Source organism: Oncorhynchus clarkii, chromosome 20 (assembly GCF_045791955.1).
Source record: "Oncorhynchus clarkii lewisi isolate Uvic-CL-2024 chromosome 20, UVic_Ocla_1.0, whole genome shotgun sequence".
NCBI lineage: Eukaryota > Metazoa > Chordata > Actinopteri > Salmoniformes > Salmonidae > Oncorhynchus > Oncorhynchus clarkii.
Genome location: NC_092166.1, coordinates 72,991,190 through 73,013,689, shown reverse-complemented (window position 1 = coordinate 73,013,689; position 22,500 = coordinate 72,991,190). Strand labels below are relative to the sequence as shown.

Sequence of the window (22,500 nt, the reverse complement as noted above, 5' to 3'; positions counted from 1 at the left end):
TTCTACTTTACTCTATTCGACCTCACTTGTTTATATATTATATCATGACACACACACACACACACACACACACACACACACACACACACACACACACACCCATGATGGTGATACAGATGATGTGATGGTGATGATGATGATGGTGATGACGGTGATGATGATGATGACGATCATGTCAAGGACAACTACACCAAACATAAAGATGAGGTAAAGGTTCTACAGCAAAGTAACATCACCACGGCCTGATAATAGTAATCTGTCGTTTAATGATGACGGCAAATGAATACAGACACGTCGGTGTGGCTTCACACTAGTAGCCCTGGGAACAGTTTTTTTGGCATTCGACAGGCGTCAAATCCCTGCTGTTCTGGTACTAACAAGATGTTGCTTCCCGCCTCCCTCCCCTGATCTGGTCCACGTGTTGTGAGCTGTAAGTACAGAGAGCCTAGTCAGAGACAACACAGTAATGGGGGTTGTTTTATACAGCTCTGACCTGCCCTGTAATTCTACTGCCTTCTGCCTCCCTGACCCGCCCTCCTCCACCAACCACCCACCCACTCCCTCAGAATACTGATAGATGCAGGCAGAGAGTGAGCACAGGCACACATGCTGCTTGTGCGCGCACAAGACACAAGACACACAGACACGTCAGATGGACGTGCACACAAACACACACCACTACTACTACTGCAAACATCCACACACACATTCAGTACATAGGCAATAAACTTGAATTCAGCTTGCCACTGCTCACATACTGTACACTTTAACATGCAGTAACACATCAAACAGTCCTCAGGACACACAGCAGTGGTCACATACACACACACACACCAGGTGATTCTGGGACTAAGGCATGGAACATTAAACTAACGACAGGGAAGAACAGGACAGTTTGAAAGAATAACAGCACACTTACAAACACGCACCACACCATCTGACGTCACAGTGTGTTATTTCACTCACACACACACTCTGTTATCTGACATTACAGCGTCTTAACACAGGGACTGGATGGAGCTCTGGCTGGGAGGGGAAGGGACACTTACAATGGATAGATAAAATAACTGTACTCTCCTACACGCTAACACAGACCAACTCATCCAAGCACTCCCACATACCAACATGAATCCATACAGCCCCACACACACGCAAACACAACCCCATGGACTCCTACATAAAATGACAGTGAACTCATGGACACCTTCATATGTAAAATACATGCGTTATCTTACATCTTGCTGAAACACACACACACACGCACACACACAAACACACTCACACCTGCCCCACCCCCACACCTCACACACACCCTTACATGCTCACCCACCCCCCAACCCCCAACGGACTTGGAGTATCTAGCAGCAAAGCTAAGAGTTAATGACTTCAACAGAGGCTTGGCTAAATGTGTATCTGTGCTGCAGCTGGTGCTCTCTGATTAGACTTAGGGCTGACTTCCAAATGGCACTTTTTTTCTTATACAGTGCACTACTGTTGTCCAGAGCGCCGGTCAAAAGTAGTGCACTTAATAGGGAATCTGATGCCATTTGGGTCTTGGCCTAGGATGCTGGAGCACATATCACACGCAGGCACAGCAACATATTTGCACCTCATATTAATGCGGCCCTCTGTCGCTCTCTAGGGCCCCCTGGAGCAGGATCCGGGAACCCTGGAGTCAGGGGGAGGGAAGGAGGGAGAGCCTCATATGGTGTGAGGCAGCAGGGGGAGGGAGGTCATACGGCTCTGCTAGTAGCAGACGCGTGCACCTTGCTCTGTGTGTGTGTGCGTGTGTGTGTGTGTGTCCGTGCTCCCTCCATGAGCGCTGCTGTGACTCTGAGAGCACTTACAGTGAGGAAATGATGATAGGCATGTTATTACTGCAGCGAGGGCACTGGGCTGTGAAACTCATCCTCCTCTCTCTCCTTTGGTGTGTGTGTGTGTGTTTGTGTATGTGTGCGTGTGTTTGTGTGTCATCCTCCCTCTTCTTTCCTCCCCTCGCATCAGCAGCCGCTCTCAATGCTCCTCCTGGTTTTACATTTACTTATTTATTACATGTTCATTTGAGGGGCTTTGTTAAACGTTGCAGAGAGAGAGAGATAGAGGAGAGAGGACGAGAGAGGGGTAGAGCGAGAGAGACAGAGAGTCAGCTTGGAACAGATCTGGGACGAGGCTAACCCTTTCCTGTATTCTTTGAAAGACCATCGTTTTATATTGCATGGATTCTACCCATGATTTTCTCATGTCATTTCCAGTGAAACCCAAAGTCAACCACAGCAAACTTTAACATTCATGCCATATTTTATGACCTTCATTTTCAATGGCGTCCCCATATGCCCATGACCAGAGCTGTGACTAGCTTATAACGTCTTAGGAGGAGTGTATGGTCTGTGAGAGATAGGATTAAACCAGATATGAGTATTTACTCCCCTTCTTCCCTCCTCTCATCCTTCCATCCATCCCTCTAATCTGCAGCTCCCATTTGTGAATGATAGAATGGAAAAAAAGGGCGATAGAAACCCACTGGGGCTTGAAGGATGAAATGACACACACGCACACAAACATTCTTTCTCTCTCTCTCTCTCTCTCTCTCTCTCTCTCTCTCTCTCTCTGTTATATGGGTAGTATTAATAATGTAAATGCACCTCTAAGGAATAGTGATTCTTCGCCCCCGGCCCTCTCCTCTCTATCTAACCTCTTAGACCCTTTTCAGACTACGTCAGATTCTCTTGAGGTCTAGTGAGAATGCCGTCGGCTATACTTTTTTTAAGAATGTGAACTTGCGAACTTGATACATCTCTAGCGCTACCTCCGTAGGTAGCGTACGACATTCGCCCGACAGTTGCCCCCCTCCGAGCAGGGCAGCGTGAACAAAATTGTCTCGTTCAGCCCCAAACTCCAGCAGTATAAATGGTAATAGCAGAGCAATGATTTTGAAATAGCTGAAATGTATAGACATTTTCTTAAAATTTGAGACTTGTTTTATTGGGTTTTTACCTGAAATTGTAGTTACAGTCTGTTACATTCTGAAGTTGCCAGCTGCTCTGTACCACTTAAACCGATGAAAGCCCATCCCACCACCAAAAGAAAAGTACAATGTCGATAGTAGATCATACAGAAAGAATATATATATATATATGTTTTAAGTTTTAACATGGCACCACAGGTCCCAGAGCTGTTCCTGATCTGGTAGGCTAACCTAACCAGCTCAGCTGGAAAAAAAAACACTTTTATATGTGCACTAATGGGACCAGATCATTTTTCTAATGAGGTCATATGGTTTTTAAAAAATGGATAGACTCCTGGCCCTGGGGAGGATGAAAACCCTGTCAAACTGCAGCAACCTTGTACTTGTTCATATTAATTATATTTTAAAACTAACAGGGATTGTTCTTTACACAGACCAAGACAACAACTGTGATTGGACAATATAACTAATAACAGGGCTGAGCTTGCTATATGCGGGGTTGCATCTGTCGTTAAAGTTATTCATACAGACTGTCATCACTATTGTGTTGATTGATTCATTCCAGGGAATCATTTTGGATTTAAAAGGCCTAGGTAGCCATCCGGGGTTTGATTGTAAAGCACGTGTTATCAGAAGGGATGTAGGCTACCTGCAGCTGTGGTTGCTAAAGGCTGAAGTTGATCAGACTGAAGCACAGGCTCATTTAGCATGAGTTGACATGTCATGAGGCATTTCAATGTATGCATTTTTTGGGGGGTGGGCTTCCTTATAAAACAGCTCATTGCTTGTCACTTCTCCCCAGTTAATTCACTTATATTACACCCATGTTTTCAGGCGCAATTAGCTTTTACCACATGGAGGCCAAATCATTTGTATATTGATACAAATGAAGCCTGACTTGTTGTAACGTTGTTAGGCAGGCCTACTGTACTTTTATATTCGTAAAACTAAATGTACATATTACACTACATGGCCAAAAACATGTGGACACCTGCTCGTTGAACATCTCATTCCAAAATCATGGCCATTAAAATGGAGTTGGTCCCCCCTTTGCTGCTATAACAGCCTCCACTCTTCTGGGAAGGCTTCCCGCTAGATGTTGGAACATTGCTGGAGGGACTTGCTTCCATTCAGCCACAAGAGCATTAGTGAGGTGGGGCACTGATGTTGGGCGATTAGGCCTGGCTCGCAGCCTGCGTTCCAATTCATCCCAAAGGTGTTCATCTAGAATGTCATTGTATGCTCTCCCGAACCATGAAAAACAGCCCCAGACCATTATTCCTCCTCCAACAAACTTTACAGTTGACACTATGCGTTGGGGTAGGTAACGTTCTCCAGGCATCCGCAAACCCAGATTAGTTTGTCAGACTGCCAGATGGTGAAGAGGGATTAATCATTCCAGGGAACTTGTTTCCACTGCTCCAGAGTCCAATGGTGGTGGTGGTGAGCTTTACACAACTCCAGCCAACACTTGACATTGCGCATCGTGATCTTAAGCTTGTGTGTAGCTGCTCGGCCATGGAAACCCATTTCTTGATGCTCCCGACTAACAGTTCTTGTGCCGATGTTGCTTCCAGAGGCAGTTTGGAACTTGGTAGTGGTTGTTTCACCTCCAGCAGCATACCACCCTGCATCCCACTTCTGGCTTGCTTCTGAAGCTAATCAGGGTTGGACCTGGTCAGTCCCCTGGATGGGAGACCAGATGCTGCTGGAAGTTGTGTTGGAGGGCCAGTAGGAGGCACCCTTTCCTCTGGTTTAAAAAATATCAAATTCCCCAGGGCAGTGATTGGGGACATTGCCCTGTGTAGGGTGCCGTGTTTGGATGGGTTTTAAACGGGTGTCCTGACTCTCTGTGGTACTAAAGTACTTATTGTAAGAGTAGCACCCCTACTCTTACAATAAGTACTTTAGTACCACATAGAGTCAGGACACCTGTTTAACACCCCATCTAAAGTCCTGGCTAAACACCCAATCTGACCCTCATACCATCATGGCCACCAAATCATCCCCAGCGTACAATTGGCTCATTCATCTCCTCTCCCCTCTTCAGCACTCGGCGGTCCCATTCTGTGAGCTTGTGTGGCCTCCCACTTCGTGGATGACCCATTGTTGCTCCTAGACATTTCCACTTTACAATAACAGCACTTACAGTTGACCGGAGCAGCTCTAGCAGGGCAAACATTGGACAAACTGACTTGGTGGAAAGGTGGCATCCTATGTCGGTGCCACGTTGAAAGTCACTGAGCACTTCAATAATGAATGGCTGTGTGCTCGATGTTATATACCTGTCAGCAACGGGTGTGGCTGAAATAGCCAAATCCACTAATTTGAAGGGGGTGTCCACATACTTTTGTATATACAGTGTACGGAAATTGAAACTACGTTTGTCAATGAGAAAAGCCCCTTAGAGAAAAGGGTTCCAGAACAGATATTCGGCTGTACCCATAGGAGGACCTTGTACAACGATTCAGGGATTACTGGACCATCTATTATATGACAATACATTGCCTTTAGGGTTATTACACTGTAGCTGAGATCTAAAGGAATTGATCCCTGATTATGATATTTTCTCCCTTTCAACTATCATAGTGTTATTGCCGTAGCTGAGGGACGTGTAAGAGACTGAATCCATATAAAATATAATCACCCTACACATTTGTTTTAATATAACGTATATTTATTCAGTTGCAAGATAACAGCACACAAAAAAACACACTTGCTAACATGACACATATCTACACTAATGACGATGTTCTCATTTTTCAACAATGCAGTTATTTTGTATCCACTTGTTTTGAGGTGAGGCATATTCATGTTATTCATGAGTGTATGTAGTAACACACGTCCCTTCATAATCTTGAGATTTGTCTCAACAAGGCAGGCATTATGCCTTGGCTAATGTAAGCATCATCTCCGTAAAATGTATTGCATTGTAGCTGAAAATGAAATCCAGGCGTACTATGACATTATGCAGATTGTGCTAAACATGGAATTACGTCTTCAGGAAAAACCGGAACAACGTTTTTCCTCCAAACGCCTGCCACCGTCGCCGTGGCAATTAAATACCTATACGTCAAGGACCCATTGATATTAATTTACAAAGAAGCCAGCTGATGTTTTGAAATTCAGAGATATAGGTTCCGGAAGGCATTGTTTACGTGCATGTAAACCAATGCATAATGTGGTGTGTTAAATTTGATGTAGTCTGCGCCATTGAACTATAATGCTCAGAATGAATAAAGGCCTTCCGACAACGTCAATTTGAATGGCTGATATGGCATTGTTATGCATGCTTTTTTGATGGTCAGTGCACTGTTGGGGATACAAGTAAAAATAGATTGGGAATGTCTCATTTGAATCTCAATCTCAGTCAGACAGGTAGTGGAAATCCATCTGCTAGACCAGTTTTTTTGCTTTATGCAGTTTTGCTGCTGATTATTCGTTTTTTTCCGGTGTTGAGCTGTGCTGCTCTGCGGTGGGACTCCAGGGGGCCACAGGAGCTTGTTTTCTGCCGACTCTCCACCCCCCCCCCCCCCTCTCTCTCCCTCTCGTTATATCTATCTCTCTCTCTGTATCTCTCTCTCTCTCTCTCTGCATGGGTGATGGGGAGTCGTTCTACCATTGCGTTTCTGTGTGCTTTTTTCCCCATACTCTAATTGCGAGCGTCTCTTCAAAACAAGCGTTGTAGGCACTCTTGGGCTAAGGAGGACAGCGGCGGGCTGGCTAGCTCAAGCTGTGAAGTTAATATATTCCGGCGAGGAGCGAAGAGGATGGCAGGGAAATAATGACTTTCCTACTGGAGTGATGCAGGCGATGCTCCCGTCGGTCTCACCGCAGCCGGCTGCGCTGTGCCTGTGATTGACTACACCTTTAATATTGTTATTTCCTCTCCTCTTCTCTTCCCCTCTTTATTCATACAAACCACCCTGTCTTCCTGACTTGGGAAAGATCGATGTGGTGTGTTGACGTAAGGGGGTTATTGTAGGATTATCGTGCCAGGGTAGGGCTGTCACAGGTTGTTCCAAGGTCTATAGGGAGGGGATGGGAGGAGGTGGTTGAGAGCTTGGCTACAGGTCTGTGTTCCTGTGTAGGTCTGTAGGGAGGGGAGGTGGTTAGTGGTTGGTGAGGCAGGCCCAGTCATAAATGTTCCTATAGGTCTAGAGGGAGGGGAGGGGCTGGTCCAGGCTGTTCCTATAGGTCTAGAGGGAGGGTATAGGTTGGTCATAGTCATACAGCTGTTGTTGTAGGTCTTAGATGTTGTTGAGGACCCTTGTGACAGCAGACTCCCATCTCATATCATTGTGTGCATAGCGTGCCAATGTTGTGCTGGTCCAAGGTGTTCCTAGGTCTCTGGGGATGTGGGCTGGGATGTGAGGAGGTTGCTGGTTGGTTGCTGAGAAAATGAGTCCCCGGGCAGGTGTTTTAATGGGACTATGGGGGATAGGATAGCGTGCCATGAACTGTCTCCTCCAGAGGCCTGGTCCAGCTGTCTCATCTGTGAAGTCTCAATACTTTGGTTAATGTTGGCTTATCACGCACACCATACACACTTACAAACACTTATAAACACAGACACCAACAGGTGAAAACCCATCTTTCTTGGTTTAACCTACTAATTATTTATTTTCTAAAGTAATCTAAGTTAATAATTGGCATGGTGTATCCATGGTGTAACTTTCCAGATAAGAGTCTTTTCACTTGTTGTTTTAGCTGTCAGCAGTCTCAGCACATTTACGGTGTTTGCTGGTATGTTCCCAATATTCTCTCACTTCTGATCACTGTACCAGCTGTTGCCATGGTAACAATCTAAATCTCCTCTCCAAATGTAGTTTATATGTCATGTTGTTGGTGATACGATTACACACTCATATCAGATGATGAACCTTTCAGTCGAAAGGCTAGCAACACATACTGCTATAGATGATTTCTGATTAACATTATTGCAAACAGATGTTCAACCAGAGCTTGACTTGGGCCTCAAATGTTCTACTGCTTGAGCACTCGTTCCTCTTGTAGAGTATTAGCTCAAAAGTATTACGGAGCTCCTGCGCCTAAATATAAACAGTACCGGCACTCAAAATGTATTGTGTTGTGTTATCTGTGTTCTCCTACTCATTCACTTCCTACTCACTCTGCGTCTCCCAGTGAACCCACAGAGCCACAGAATACATAAAAGGCCAAACGGAACAAAGACGATGAGTAGCGGAAAAGTTATGAGGGAGGAAGATAGAGATTTGAAGGCCGACAAGTTGGAAGTTCTTTAACACTTTGTATATTCACTTCTTTGTTCACCCATAAAGGCATGCAGAAGCACAAACTCACGAACATGAAGACACACACACACGCACGCTCACACACCCACACACACACACACACACACACACGCACACATACACACATATACACACACTTCACCCCCTTCTGGTGAATTGCAGTCTTTTTTTTTTTTTAATGAGCAGTAGTCAGGAATACGAAGCGAACACCTACACAATCCACCCATTCATCCATCTCTTCCAGTGATCTGTCATCGCTTGGTTCAGCCTGACATCAGTCACATCATACATATCACATCTTCAGTTCCCTGGTCTTCTGATATGATGTTTGAGCAGCTACAGCTGTGACTGTCTAACGCATCAGTTTATGTGGCAGAGAAGGATCTTAATGCGCTAGATTTGAAGGATTATGGAAGGAATGGAAGGAGGTGGGTGGATTTCTGAGTTACTAACTCACAGTATTTTTCATTCTCTAAACTTGCCTCTCTGCAACTATTTTAGTATTTTGTCCGTGAGAGAGTAGGCGGTATTACAAAACTATAAAACATCTACTTTATAACTCTATATTTTCCCCAGGCCATTGAAAATGTGAGTGATTAGGGTTGTGGATAATGCATGTCTTTATGCAAAGTGGTTATCCAGCATACAGAGACTCATTCACTCTTTAATTTTAATGTATTCAGATTCTCAACCAGGTGCCACCCCCCCCCCCCATTCCCTTCTGCTAAGGCTAAGCATCATTCATTCAGTGTGAGTAGTGGTAGGAATCAGTGTGGCAGTGTCAACTGAAAACAAAAATATATTTACTTGAAACATTGGAAAGAACTAATTAAAAAACAGATCAAACTAGAATACTATTTGGCCTAAACAGAGCGTACACGGTGGCAGAATACCAGACCACTGTGACTGACCCAAAATTAAGGAAAGCTTTGTACACACTCAGTGAGCATAGCCTTACTATTGAGATAGGCCACCATAGGCAGACCTGGCTCTGGGGACAAGACAGGCTATGTGCCCACTGCCAACAAAATGTGGAGGAAACTGAGCTGCACTTGATAACCTCCTGCCAAATGTATGACCATATTGGAGAAACATACTTCCCTCAGATTACACAGACCCACAGATAAACTCCCATATCTATGTGCCATCATAGCAGAAAGACTTGTGACCTGCTGCCACAAGAAAAGAGCAACAAGGGAAGCACAAAAACTAACTATATTCATCTGTCAATTTCTTTTCTCTTTCGTACAATTTGCACGTTGGGCCTCCCGAGTGGTGCAGTGGTGCAAGGCACTGCATCGCAGTGCTAGAGGCATCTCTACAGACCCAAGTTCGATCCTGGGCTGTATCACAACCGGCCGTGATCAGGATTCCAAATTCCCACCGGTCTAATGCCCGTTGCTCGTGTTTCTTGGCCCTAGCAAGTCTCTTATTATTATTGGTGTCCTTTAGTAGTGGTTTCTTTGCAGCAATTTGACAATGAAGGCCTGAATCAGTCTCCTCTGAACAGTTGATGTTGAGATGTGTCTGTTACTTGAACTCTGTGAAACATTTATTTGGGCTGCAATTTCTGAGGCTGATAACTCTAATAAACTTATCCTCTGCAGCAGAGGTAACTCTGGGTCTTCCATTCCTGTGGCGGTCCTCATTAGAGCCAGTTTCATCATAGCGCTTGATGGTTTCTGCGACTGCACTTGAAGAAACGTTCAAAGTTCTTGAAATGTTCCATATTGACTGACCTTCATGTCTTGAAGTAATGATGGACTGTCTTTTCACTTTGCTTATTGGAGTTGTTCTCGCCAAAATATGGACTTGGTATTTTACCAAATATGGCTGTATATCTTCTGTATACCCCCCTGCCTTGTAACAACACAACCGATTGGCTCAAACACATTATGAACACAATAAATTCTACAAATGAACTATTAACAAGGCATAATTAAAATGTATTCCAGGTGACTACCTCATGAAGCTGGTTGAGAGAATACCGAGAGTGTGCAAAGCTGTCATCAAGGCAAAGGGTGGCTATTTGAAGAATCTCAAATATAAAATATAATTTGATTTGTTTATAACACTTTTTTGGTTACTTCATGATTCCAAAAAGTAACCACAAAACACTAGTCTCAACGTCAACAGTGAAGAGGCAATTCCGGGATGCTGGCCTTCTAGGCAGAGTTCCTCTGTCCAGTGTCTGTGTTATTTTGCCCATCTTCATCTTTTATTTTTATTGGCCAGTCTGAGATATGGCTTTTTCTTTGCAACTCAGCCTAGAAGGCCAGCATCCCGGAGTCGCCTCTTCACTGTTGACTTTGAGACTGGTGTTGTGCGGGTACTATTTAATGAAGCTGCCAGTTGAGAACTTGGGAGGCATCTATTTTTCAAACTAGACACTCTAATGTATTTGTCCTCTTTCTCAATTGTGCACCGGGGCCTCCCACTCCTCTTTCTATTCTGGTTAGAGCCAGTTTACGCTGTTCTGTGAAGGGAGTAGTACACAGCATTGTACGAGATCTTCAGTTTCTTGGCAATTTCTCGCATGGAATAGCCTTCATTTCTCAGGACAAGAATAGACTGATGAGTTTCAGAAGAAAGTCATTTGTTTCTGGCCATTTTGAGCCTGTAATCGAACCCATAAATGCTGATGCTCCAGATACTCAACTAGTCTAAAAAGGGCAGTTTTATTGCTTCTTTAATCAGCGCAACATATTTCAGCTGTGCTAAAATAATTGCAAAAGGGTTTTCTAATGATTAATTAGCCTTTTAAAATGATAAAATTGAATTAGCTAACACAACGTGCCATTGGTAATGGGCCTCTGTACGCCTATGTAGATATTCCATTAGAAATCAGCCATTTCCAGCTACAATAGTCATTTACAACATTAACAATGTCTACACTGCATTTCTGATCAATTTGATGGACAAAAAATGTGTTTTTCTTTCAAAAACAAGGACATTTCTAAGTGACCCCAAACTTTTAAATGGTAGTATATATATATATAGTATTTGAAATGTTTCTATTATTTTGAAACTTTTATACCTGTAATGTTTACTACTAATTTCTGATTGTTTATTTCACTTTTGTTTATTATCTATTCTACTTGCTTTGGCAATGTAAACATGTTTCCCATGCCAATAAAGCCCCTTTGAATTGAACTGTAACAGTTAGTGAATGGCCTCGTCCGCCAATGATGTCTTCTTTCTCACAACGAGCCAGAGTACCAGGGCTACATGCGGCAGCCACTTCATTTGGATGATATACAATACCTGTCCCCAAAGAATAAAGTGTCATCAGCTCCACATTGTGACTGGGCGAGGAGTGCATAGGAATTACCCTGACTTATCTTTCAATTGCAATAATTTCACCGTTTGCTCATGCTCAGACCCGCTACCACGCTAAATGGCTAGAGAGAGAGGGATAGAGGGATGGAAGGATATCAGAGAGAGAGAGAGAGAGAGAGAGAGAGACAGAGAGAGACATTCGACAGAGAGATGAGACACTATGTCCATCCTTTTATTGCTATAACAAATCACAGTGGGTGTAACTTGTCGTCTTCAAAGCAATACATCAATAAATTATGGGGCCTTGCCTCCCCCTCAAGTGACCGTGGCTAACATTAAGTAAATGTGATTTAATATTATCAATGTTATGCTGTCAAGCCTGTTCATTTTGACTGGGCCACAAGGTTAAGGACAGACAGAGACGCTTCTGCCCATATCCCTTTTCTTCAGAGACACATTGATTCTCATTAGCAGTTCCAGCAGCAGAGCAGATCAGAGCCGGGGACCCCTACAGATTAGGAGGATAGCTGCAGCTTCCAAATGATGCTCTGCTAGTGCTAGTTGGGCTGTGGATGCTGTACGGTGGTGCTTTAGATAGGGATATGCTTCCCTTAGATCAAAACAATCTTCTTGTACATTTAAAAATTATGTCCCAGAAATGCCAGTAGATCACAATACAGAACATCACAATACAGAACATCAGTCTCAGTCTTTCTTCACTTTCCAACCTTGCTCTGATATCCTTTCCTAAATATAGTGTCTCTGTTTATATGGCATGGTTTGTCATATTGAGTAAAATATTTGGTGAAAATTCTATTTTAAAAAATGAGAGGAGTGTTGTGTGTGAATATGTGTGTGTTTGGTGTGTGTGTGTGTGTGTGTGTACACTTGAAGATTGCATTGATGCACAGAGAGAAAGGCCAAGACTGTTGACTTCTAACACAGCTGTCTCACCCCCCAGGCTGTGGTATAAATAGTTCCTCTCTCCATCCCTCCATTACATTGTGTTGAAGGAAGCTCAAATGACTCCATAGATGGAAGGAGGCCATTTTCTCCAGATTATAAAGGAAAATGGTCATTACTGTAGTTATATAGCTCCCATCTCTAGTTACAGAATGCTTCTGCATGGCAACCTTTATTTACATTGTCATTTGAATCATTTAGCAGACATTCTAATCCAGAGCCACTTACAGTGCATGCTTTTTAAGATAGCTAAGTGAGACAACAATATATCACAATCGTAGCAATTCTATTTTTCCTCAACAAAGTATTTAGTAGGAAAAGACACACATACAGTGCCTTGCGAAAGTATTCGGCCCCCTTGAACTTTGCGACCTTTTGCCATATTTCAGGCTTCAAACATAAAGATATAAAACTGTATTTTTTTGTGAAGAATCAACAACAAGTGGGACACAATCATGAAGTGGAACGACATTTATTGGATATTTCAAACTTTTTTAACAAATCAAAAACTGAAAAATTGGGCGTGCAAAATTATTCAGCCCCCTTAAGTTAATACTTTGTAGCGCCACCTTTTGCTGCGATTATAGCTGTAAGTCGCTTGGGGTATGTCTCTATCAGTTTTGCACATCGAGAGACTGAATTTTTTTCCCATTCCTCCTTGCAAAACAGCTCGAGCTCAGTGAGGTTGGATGGAGAGCATTTGTGAACAGCAGTTTTCAGTTCTTTCCACAGATTCTCGATTGGATTCAGGTCTGGACTTTGACTAGGCCATTCTAACACCTGGATATGTTTATTTTTGAACCATTCCATTGTAGATTTTGCTTTATGTTTTGGATCATTGTCTTGTTGGAAGACAAATCTCCGTCCCAGTCTCAGGTCTTTTGCAGACAGGTTCAGGTTTTCTTCCAGAATGGTCCTGTATTTGGCTCCATCCATCTTCCCATCAATTTTAACCATCTTCCCTGTCCCTGCTGAAGAAAAGCAGGCCCAAACCATGATGCTGCCACCACCATGTTTGACAGTGGGGATGGTGTGTTCAGGGTGATGAGCTGTGTTGCTTTTACGCCAAACATAACGTTTTGCATTGTTGCCAAAAAGTTCAATTTTGGTTTCATCTGACCAGAGCACCTTCTTCCACATGTTTGGTGTGTCTCCCAGGTGGCTTGTGGCAAACTTTAAATGACACTTTTTATGGATATCTTTAAGAAATGGCTTTCTTCTTGCCACTCTTCCATAAAGGCCAGATTTGTGCAATATACGACTGATTGTTGTCCTATGGACAGAGTCTCCCACCTCAGCTGTAGATCTCTGCAGTTCATCCCGAGTGATCATGGGCCTCTTGGCTGCATCTCTGATCAGTCTTCTCCTTGTATGAGCTGAAAGTTTAGAGGGACGGCCAGGTCTTAGTAGATTTGCAGTGGTCTGATACTCCTTCCATTTCAATATTATCGCTTGCACAGTGCTCCTTGGGATGTTTAAAGCTTGGGAAATCTTTTTTTTATCTAATTCCGGCTTTAAACTTCTTCACAACAGTATCTCGGACCTGCCTGGTGTGTTCCTTGTTCTTCATGATGCTCTCTGCGCTTTTAACGGACCTCTGAGACTATCACAGTGCAGGTGCATTTATGCGGAGACTTGATTACACACAGGTGGATTGTATTTATCATCATTAGTCATTTAGGTCAACATTGGATCATTCAGAGATCCTCACTGAACTTCTGGAGAGAGTTTGCTGCACTGAAAGTAAAGGGGCTGAATAATTTTGCACGCCCAATTTTTCAGTTTTTGATTTGTTAAAAAAGTTTGAAATATCCAATAAATGTCGTTCCACTTCATGATTGTGTCCCACTTGTTGTAGATTTTTCACAAATAAATACAGTTTTATATCTTTATGTTTGAAGCCTGAAATGTGGCAAAAGGTCGCAAAGTTCAAGGGGGCCGAATACTTTCGCAAGGCACTGTATACAGTGCAGAGAGCATCGTGAAGAACAAGGAACACACCAGGCAGGTCCGAGATACTGTTGTGAAGAAGTTTAAAGCCGGATTTGGATACAAAAAGATTTCCCAAGCTTTAAACATCCCAAGGAGCACTGTGCAAGCGATAATATTGAAATGGAAGGAGTATCAGACCACTGCAAATCTACCAGGACCTGGCCGTCCCTCTAAACTTTCAGCTCATACAAGGAGAAGACTGATCAGAGATGCAGCCAAGAGGGCCATGATCACTCTGGATGAACTACAGAGATCTACAGCTGAGGTGGGAGACTCTGTCCATAGGACAACAATCAGTCGTATATTGCACAAATCTGGCCTTTATGGAAAAGTGGCAAGAAGATAGCCATTTCTTAAAGATATTCATAAAAAGTGTTGTTTAAAGTTTGCCACAAGCCACATGGGAGACACACCAAACATGTGGAAGAAGGTGCTCTGGTCAGATGAAACCAAAATTGAACTTTTTGGCAACAATGCAAAACGTTATGTTTGGCGTAAAAGCAACACAGCTCATCACACTGAACACACCATCCCCACTGTCAAACATGGTGGTGGCAGCATCATGCTTTGGGCCTGCTTTTCTTCAGCAGGGACAGGGAAGATGGTTAAAATTGATGGGAAGATGGATGGAGCCAAATACAGGACCATTCTGGAAGAAAACCTGATGGAGTCTGCAAAAGACCTGAGACTGGGACGGAGATTTGTCTTCCAACAAGACAATGATCCAAAACATAAAGCAAAATCTACAATAGAATGGTTCAAAAATAAACATATCCAGGTGTTAGAATGGCCAAGTCAAAGTCCAGACCTGAATCCAATCGAGAATCTGTGGAAAGAACTGAAAACTGCTGTTCACAAATGCTCTCCATCCAACCTCACTGAGCTCGAGCTGTTTTGCAAGGAGGAATGGGAAAAAATGTCAGTCTCTCGATGTGCAAAACTGATAGAGACATACCCCAAGCGACTTACAGCTGTAATCGCAGCAAAAGGTGGCGCTACAAAGTATTAACTTAAGGGGGCTGAATAATTTTGCACGCCCAATTTTTCAGTTTTTGATTTGTTAAAAAAGTTTGAAATATCCAATAAATGTCGTTCCACTTCATGATTGTGTCCCACTTGTTGTTGATTCTTCACAAAAAAATACAGTTTTATATCTTTATGTTTGAAGCCTGAAATGTGGCAAAAGGTCGCAAAGTTCAAGGGGGCCGAATACTTTCGCAAGGCACTGTATATACAGTGCCAGTCAAACGTTTCAACACACCTACTCATTCAAGGGTTTTTCTTTATTTTTTTACTATTTTCTACATTGTAGAATAATAGTGAAGACATCAAAACTATGAAAAATTACATATACAATCATGTAGCACCAATAAAATATAAACAAATCTAAATGTATTTTATATTTTTTATTCTTCAAAGTAGCCACCCTTTGCCTTGATGACAGCTTTGCACACTCTTGGCATTCTCTCAACCAGCTTCACTTGGATGCTTTTCCAACAGTCTTGAAGGAGTTCCCACATATGCTGAGCATTTGTTGGCTGCTTTTCCTTCACTTTGCAGTCCAACTCATCCCAAACCATCTCAATTCGGTTGAGGTCGGGTGATTGTGGAGGCCAGGTCATGTGATGCAGCATTCCATCACTCTCCTTCGTGAACAAATAGCCCTTACACAGCCTGGAGGTGTGTTGGGTCATTCTCCTGTTGAAAAACAAATGATAGTCCCACTAAGCGCAAACCAGATGGGATGGCGTATGGCTGCAGAATACTGTGGTAGCCATGCTGGTTAAGTGTGCCTGGAATACTAAATAAATCACTGACAGTGACACCAGCAAAGGACCATCACACCTCCTCCTCCAGGCTTCATGGTGGGAACCACACATGCGGAGAAAATCCGTTCACCTACTATGCGTTTCACAAAGACACTGTGATTGTAACCAAAAACAAAACATGTGGACTCATCAGACCAAGGTCCATTGCTGGTGTTTCTTGGCCCAGGCTAGTCTCTTATTATTATTGGTGTCCTTTAGTAGTGGTTTCTTTGCAGCAATTTGACCATGAAGGCCTGATTCACACAGTCTCCTCTCAACTGTTGAGATGTGTCTGTCATTTGTTTGGGCTGCAATCTCAGGTGCAGTTAACTCTAATGAACTTATCCTCTGCAGCAGAGGTAACTCTGGGTCTTTCCTTTCCTGTGGTGGTCCTCATGAGAACCAGTTTCATCATAGCGCTTGATGGTTTTTGCGACTGCATTTGAAGAAAGTTTCAAAGTTCTTGAAATGTTCCGGATTGACTGACCGTCATGTCTTAAAGTGATGATGGATTGTCATTTCTCTTTGCTTATTTGAGCTGTTCTTGCCATAATATGGGCTATCTTCTGTATACCACCCCTACCTTGTCACAACACAACTAATTGGTTCAAATGCATTAAGAAGGAAAGACATTCCACAAATTAACTTTTACAATGCACACCTGTTAATTGAAATGCATTCCAGGTGACTACCTCATGAATCTGGTTGAGAGAATGACAAGTGTGTGCAAAGCTGTCATTAAGGCAAAGGCTGGCTACTTTGACATTTTTTAATGTAAAATATTTTTTGATTTGTTAAAATCTTTTTTGGTTACTACATGATTCCATATGTGTTATTTCATAGTTTCCCTGCCTTCACTATTATTCTACAATGTAGAAAATAGTCAAATAAAGAAACACCTGGGAATGAGAAGATGTGTCCAATCTTTTGACTGGTACTGTATGTACATATAAATAAAAATAAATAGGGGGCTTTTCAGAGGGCAACATGTATATGCTGTACGTAAGAAGTGTATGATACACAGCGATTGATGCATTATAATCTGGCTGCTATACAGCCACATGTATTTTGAGCAGGTAGCTGCTGTTGCTGTTTTCAATCATCTTCACCTCTGTGATTGTTATGTGTGTGTCACTTTACCTCAGAGCTATAGCTCCAGACACCAGATCATCATTAAATGCTCACAGAAGTGTGAAAACAACTACTGCCCTGTGATGACAACCGCACTGCACAGCATGCTGGACTGACACACACACACACACACACACACACACACACACACACACACACACACACACACACACACACACACACACACACACACACACACACACACACTGCCGATGATCACAACCACTGCACAGCATTTTGACCTACTGCTGTATTTTGGGGTGTTTTCTGTTATAATTGCAAATTGTAAATGCAGTAATGAGGCGTAAGAGATGGGCTGGGGTGTGTGAGCTGGCCTTCTCATTACACTTCATTAATACCACAGGGCATGAAACATTCCATTCCACACATATACACACACACACGCTCATAGACACACACACTCATGCTCGCATTTGCACATACACACGCAAGCATGGACACACACACACATACACACGCTCCACAACAGAGCCGAGTCTGCCGGCAGCACAGCTGTTTGCCAGAGTGAAGGCAATTTGTCCCAGACCAAGTCCGAAATGACTTACATGTAACTCTGCCAGAGGCAAATCTTCCAGCAATAATGTTGTTGCCCTGCTTTTGTTGGTCTTGTGGTAGGTGCCTTCCACAGGGTGTGTGTGTGTGTGTGTGTGTGTGTGTGTGTGTGTGTGTGTGTGTGTGTGTGTGTGTGTGTGTGTGTGTGTGTGTGTGTGTGTGTGTGTGTGTGTGTGGCACCTCGTGTGATTCTGCATTCTGCATAAAATATTAACCAAGCCCTCACTCTATAGTCAACTTAATTAAGTTTTAGAAAGCTGTTGCTTTCCACTTCTCTACGTGTGTGTGTGTGTGTGTGTGTGTGTGTGTGTGTGTGTCCTCCCTGAACCTTGGTTCCATAGAGGGCTATTGGAAATAATAAAACACATGCTGATTTTAATTATGTTTTAGGTGGGTAAACATTTAGTACTGCATAGAGTCTTAACTGCAAAGTCACACAGTTGGCCTGTATCCACAAAGAATTTCAGAGTAGGAGTGGTGATCGAGGATCAGTTTTGCCTTCTAAATCATAATTAATAAATTTATATGGCAATGGGATACCTGATCCTAGATCAACAGAACTCATATTATCAGACACACTGGTGTGGTTTATTTTAGTACCTTGATTTTTTTCATATAATGGCCTTACTGAAGAGCTCAGTGACTTTCAACGTGGCACTGTCATAGGATGTCACCTTTCCACCAAGTCAGTTTGCCAAATGTTTGCCCTGTTAGAGCTGCCCCGGTCAACTGTAAGTGCTGTAATTGTGAAGTGAAAACGTCTAGGAGCAACAACGGCTCAGCTGTGAAGTGGTAGGCCACACAAGCTCACAGAACGGGAGCGCAGTGTACTGTAATGTGTTAAAATCGCTTGTCCTCGGTTGCAACACTTACTATTGAATTCCAAACTGGCTCTGGAAGCAGTGTCAGCAGAATAACTGTTCATCAGGAGATTCATGAAATGGGTTTCCATGGCCGAGCATCCGCACACAAGCCTACGATCACCATGTCCAATGCCAAGTGTCAGCTGGAGTGGTGTAAAGCTTACAGCCATTAGACTCTGGAGCAGTGGAAATGCGTTCTCTGGAGTGATGAATCACGCTTCACCATCTGGCAGTCCTATGGACGAATCTGGGTTTGGCGGATGCCAGGAAACGCTCCCTGCCCGAATTCATAGTGCCAACTGCAAAGTTTGGTGGAGGAGGAATAATGGTCTGGGGCTGTTTTTCATGGTTCGGGCTGGGCCCCTTAGTTCCAGTGAAGGGACATCTTAACGCTACAGCATACAATGACATTTTTAAAAGATTCTGTGCTTGCAACTTTGTGGCAACAGTTTGGAGAAGGCCCTTTCCTGTTTCAGCATGACAGTGCCCCCGTGCACAAAGCAAGGTCCATACAGAAATGATTTGTCGAGACTGGTGTGGAAGAACTTGACTGGCCTGGACAGAGCCCTGACCTCAACCCCATCGAACACCTTTGGGATGAGTTGGAACTCTGACTTCGAGCCAGGTATAATCACTCAACATCAGTGCCCGACCTCACTAATGCTCTTTTGGCTGAATTGAAGCAAGTCCCCGCAGCAATGTTCCAACATATAGTGGAAAGCCTTCCCAGCAAAGAGGTGACCTACTAAATATTAATGCCCATGATTTTGGAATGGGATGTTCGACGAGCAGGTGTCCACATACTTTTGGTCATGTAGTGTATCTATCTGCCACTAAGGGACTTCAACAAAACTATTTACCCACAAAACCACACTGTTTCACAATGCATTAGACCCCACGTAGAGAAAGAACAGGAAGCTAAAAAGAGAGGCATATCATGTGAAGAAATAAAATCAACACAATGGTGTTCAATGAATGGAGGTGGGGTGTGTGTGTGTTAATCTATCATTCATAAGCTAGGGGCTGTAAGGAGGATAAGGATGAGTGTTTCTGCTGACAAGGTGCTTATGTGGTTATCCTCACTCTTCTAGTAGCACTGTCCAACCTCTTCAAAAGCAGATCATGTTCCCTGTTATCCACTCACGCACTCACACACTCACACACTCACGCACTCACGCACTCACACACTCACACACTCACACACACACACACACGCGCACACGCACACACACACACACACTCACACACTCGCACACTCACGCACACTCACACTCACACGCATACACATTATCCTGACCAGTTCTGAGCAGTCAATAGTCCACAGGGCTAATCCGGTGTCATGTCCTGTTGGAACAGACACATGCCAGTGGATACGGTAGTGAGTCAGGCAGGAAGGAGCAGGAAGGGGTTAGATGTGGTGTTACATGTGGTGAATCTGACCTGTGTTAGTTTCATGTCAGAGGATGATCTCACCAGATTTGCCTGGTGCTCGAAAATTAAGTCCTGACAGCCTTGTCAATGAAGAGCTGTGTAAAATAAGGGTTATTTTTGTCCTGTTTCAAACATGTACAAGTGTGTGGTGTGAAATGGAAATGTGTTTTTTGCATACACCCTCAGAGAGAGGGGTCACAGCCAGGGATCAACAATTATTGACAGTGACCCTAGAGCAATTAGGGGTTAAGTGCCTTGCACATGGGCTGACTTTTCACCTAGTTGGCTCGAGAATTTGAACTTGCAAACCTTTGGCTCTGATATCTCTGTTATTTACTATTACAGCTACTGGCCTTCGTTCCATAACTCTACTATTAAATCAGTGAGGGAGTGCGTTGAACAGATATATAAACACGCAAGCATACAATGCAGCACATAGGTGGCTGGTAGCCTAGCATTTAGCCCAACACGCTAAATGCTAGGCTACCAGCCACCTATGTGCTGCATTGTATGCTTGCGTGTTTATATATCTGTTCAACGCACTCCCTCACTGATTTAATAGTAGAGTTATGGAACGAAGGCCAGTAGCTGTAATAGTAAATAACAGAGATATCAACTGGACAGACAAGGACATCACACATATTGTTAGTTTGTCCCTTTATATACCTGGTGCGCCCACATCAGGTGAACTGACTGTTCTTGGCTGTTCCTGACTGTTCCTGGCTGTTCCTGACTGTTCCTGGCCGGCTACACTGTTAGGAAAAAAGGTGCTTTCTAGTACCTAAAGTGGTTCTTCAGCTGTCCCCATAGGAGAATCCTTTGAAGAACCATTTTTAGCTCCAGGTACAACCATTTTGGTTCCAGGTAGAACCCTTTTGGGTTCCATGTAGAACCGCTTTCACAGAGGGTTCTACAGGGAACCCAAAAGGCTTCTATCTGGAAATAAAAATGGTTCTACCTGGAAATAAAAAGGGTTTCCTATGGGGACAGCCGAATAACTGTTTTGAACGTTCGGACGCTACAGACGTTTTCGTGAGAAGAACGATTTTTGTGATGACTCATGGTCTGACAAACACCGCTGTAGCTCTGCCACCTCTCACCACAGATGACTCATGGTCTGACAAACACCGCTGTAGCTCTGCCACCTCTCACCACAGATGACTCATGGTCTGACAAACACTGCTCTAGCTCTGCCACCTCTCACCTCAGATGACTCATGGTCTGACAAACACCGCTGTAGCTCTGCCACCTCTCACCACAGATGACTCATGGTCTGACAAACACCACTGTAGCTCTGCCACCTTTCACCACAGATGACTCATGGTCTGACAAACACCGCTGTAGCTCTGCCACCTTTCACCACAGATGACTCATGGTCTGACAAACACTGCTCTAGCTCTGCCACCTTTCACCACAGATGACTCATGGTCTGACAAACACTGCTCTAGCTCTGCCACCTCTCACCACAGATGTCTCATGGTCTGACAAACACTGCTCTAGCTCTGCCACCTCTCACCACAGATGACTCATGGTCTGACAAACACTGCTGTAGCTCTGCCACCTCTCACCACAGATGTCTCATGGTCTGACAAACACTGCTCTAGCTCTGCCACCTCTCACCACAGATGTCTCATGGTCTGACAAACACTGCTGTAGCTCTGCCACCTCTCACCACAGATGCGGAAGTGCGACATGGTGGATGTGGTGTATTGAGATGCATCCAATGCAAATATATCTAGCTTCAACTGACAGATTTTGATGGGTATTGTTTTACTTATGGGGGGTTCATAACTGAACATAGTAGACCGATTCTCCATGTTATGTTTTTTTACTCTCTTGATTAGCTTTATAAGAGGGTGTATGAGTGATGATGTGCTTTTGTTTACCTCGAAGGACGAAGCAAAACACCTTGACAACACTAGTTAAAAGGAGCATGTGTGTGAGCCTAACTCATTTCCACTCTTGTCTGTCTTCTCCTCCTTCCCTTTCCTCCCTCCCTCCCTCCCTCCCTCCCTCCCTCCCTCCCTCCCTCCCTCCCTCCCTCCCTCCCTCCCTCCCTCCCTCCCTCCCTCCCTCCCCATGCTTTAATAAATAAGTTACGCTTCAAGTAGCTGGCTGCTCCTCTCCTCACCGCTTCTACGCACCGGCCATTAAGAAAGGACCTGGATGGTTATAGAGGGATTTCCCTGTCTCTGGTGGATCCTGAATGAACGGCGCTTTGG

General features: G+C 43.8%; 1 protein-coding gene across 13 annotated transcripts in view; it reads left to right on the top strand.

The window, feature by feature from the left end:
• LOC139376886 (neurexin-1a-like) overlaps positions 1-22,500 on the top strand; it is a 574,009-nt gene that overhangs the window by 377,487 nt on the left and 174,022 nt on the right. The window lies entirely within an intron of this gene.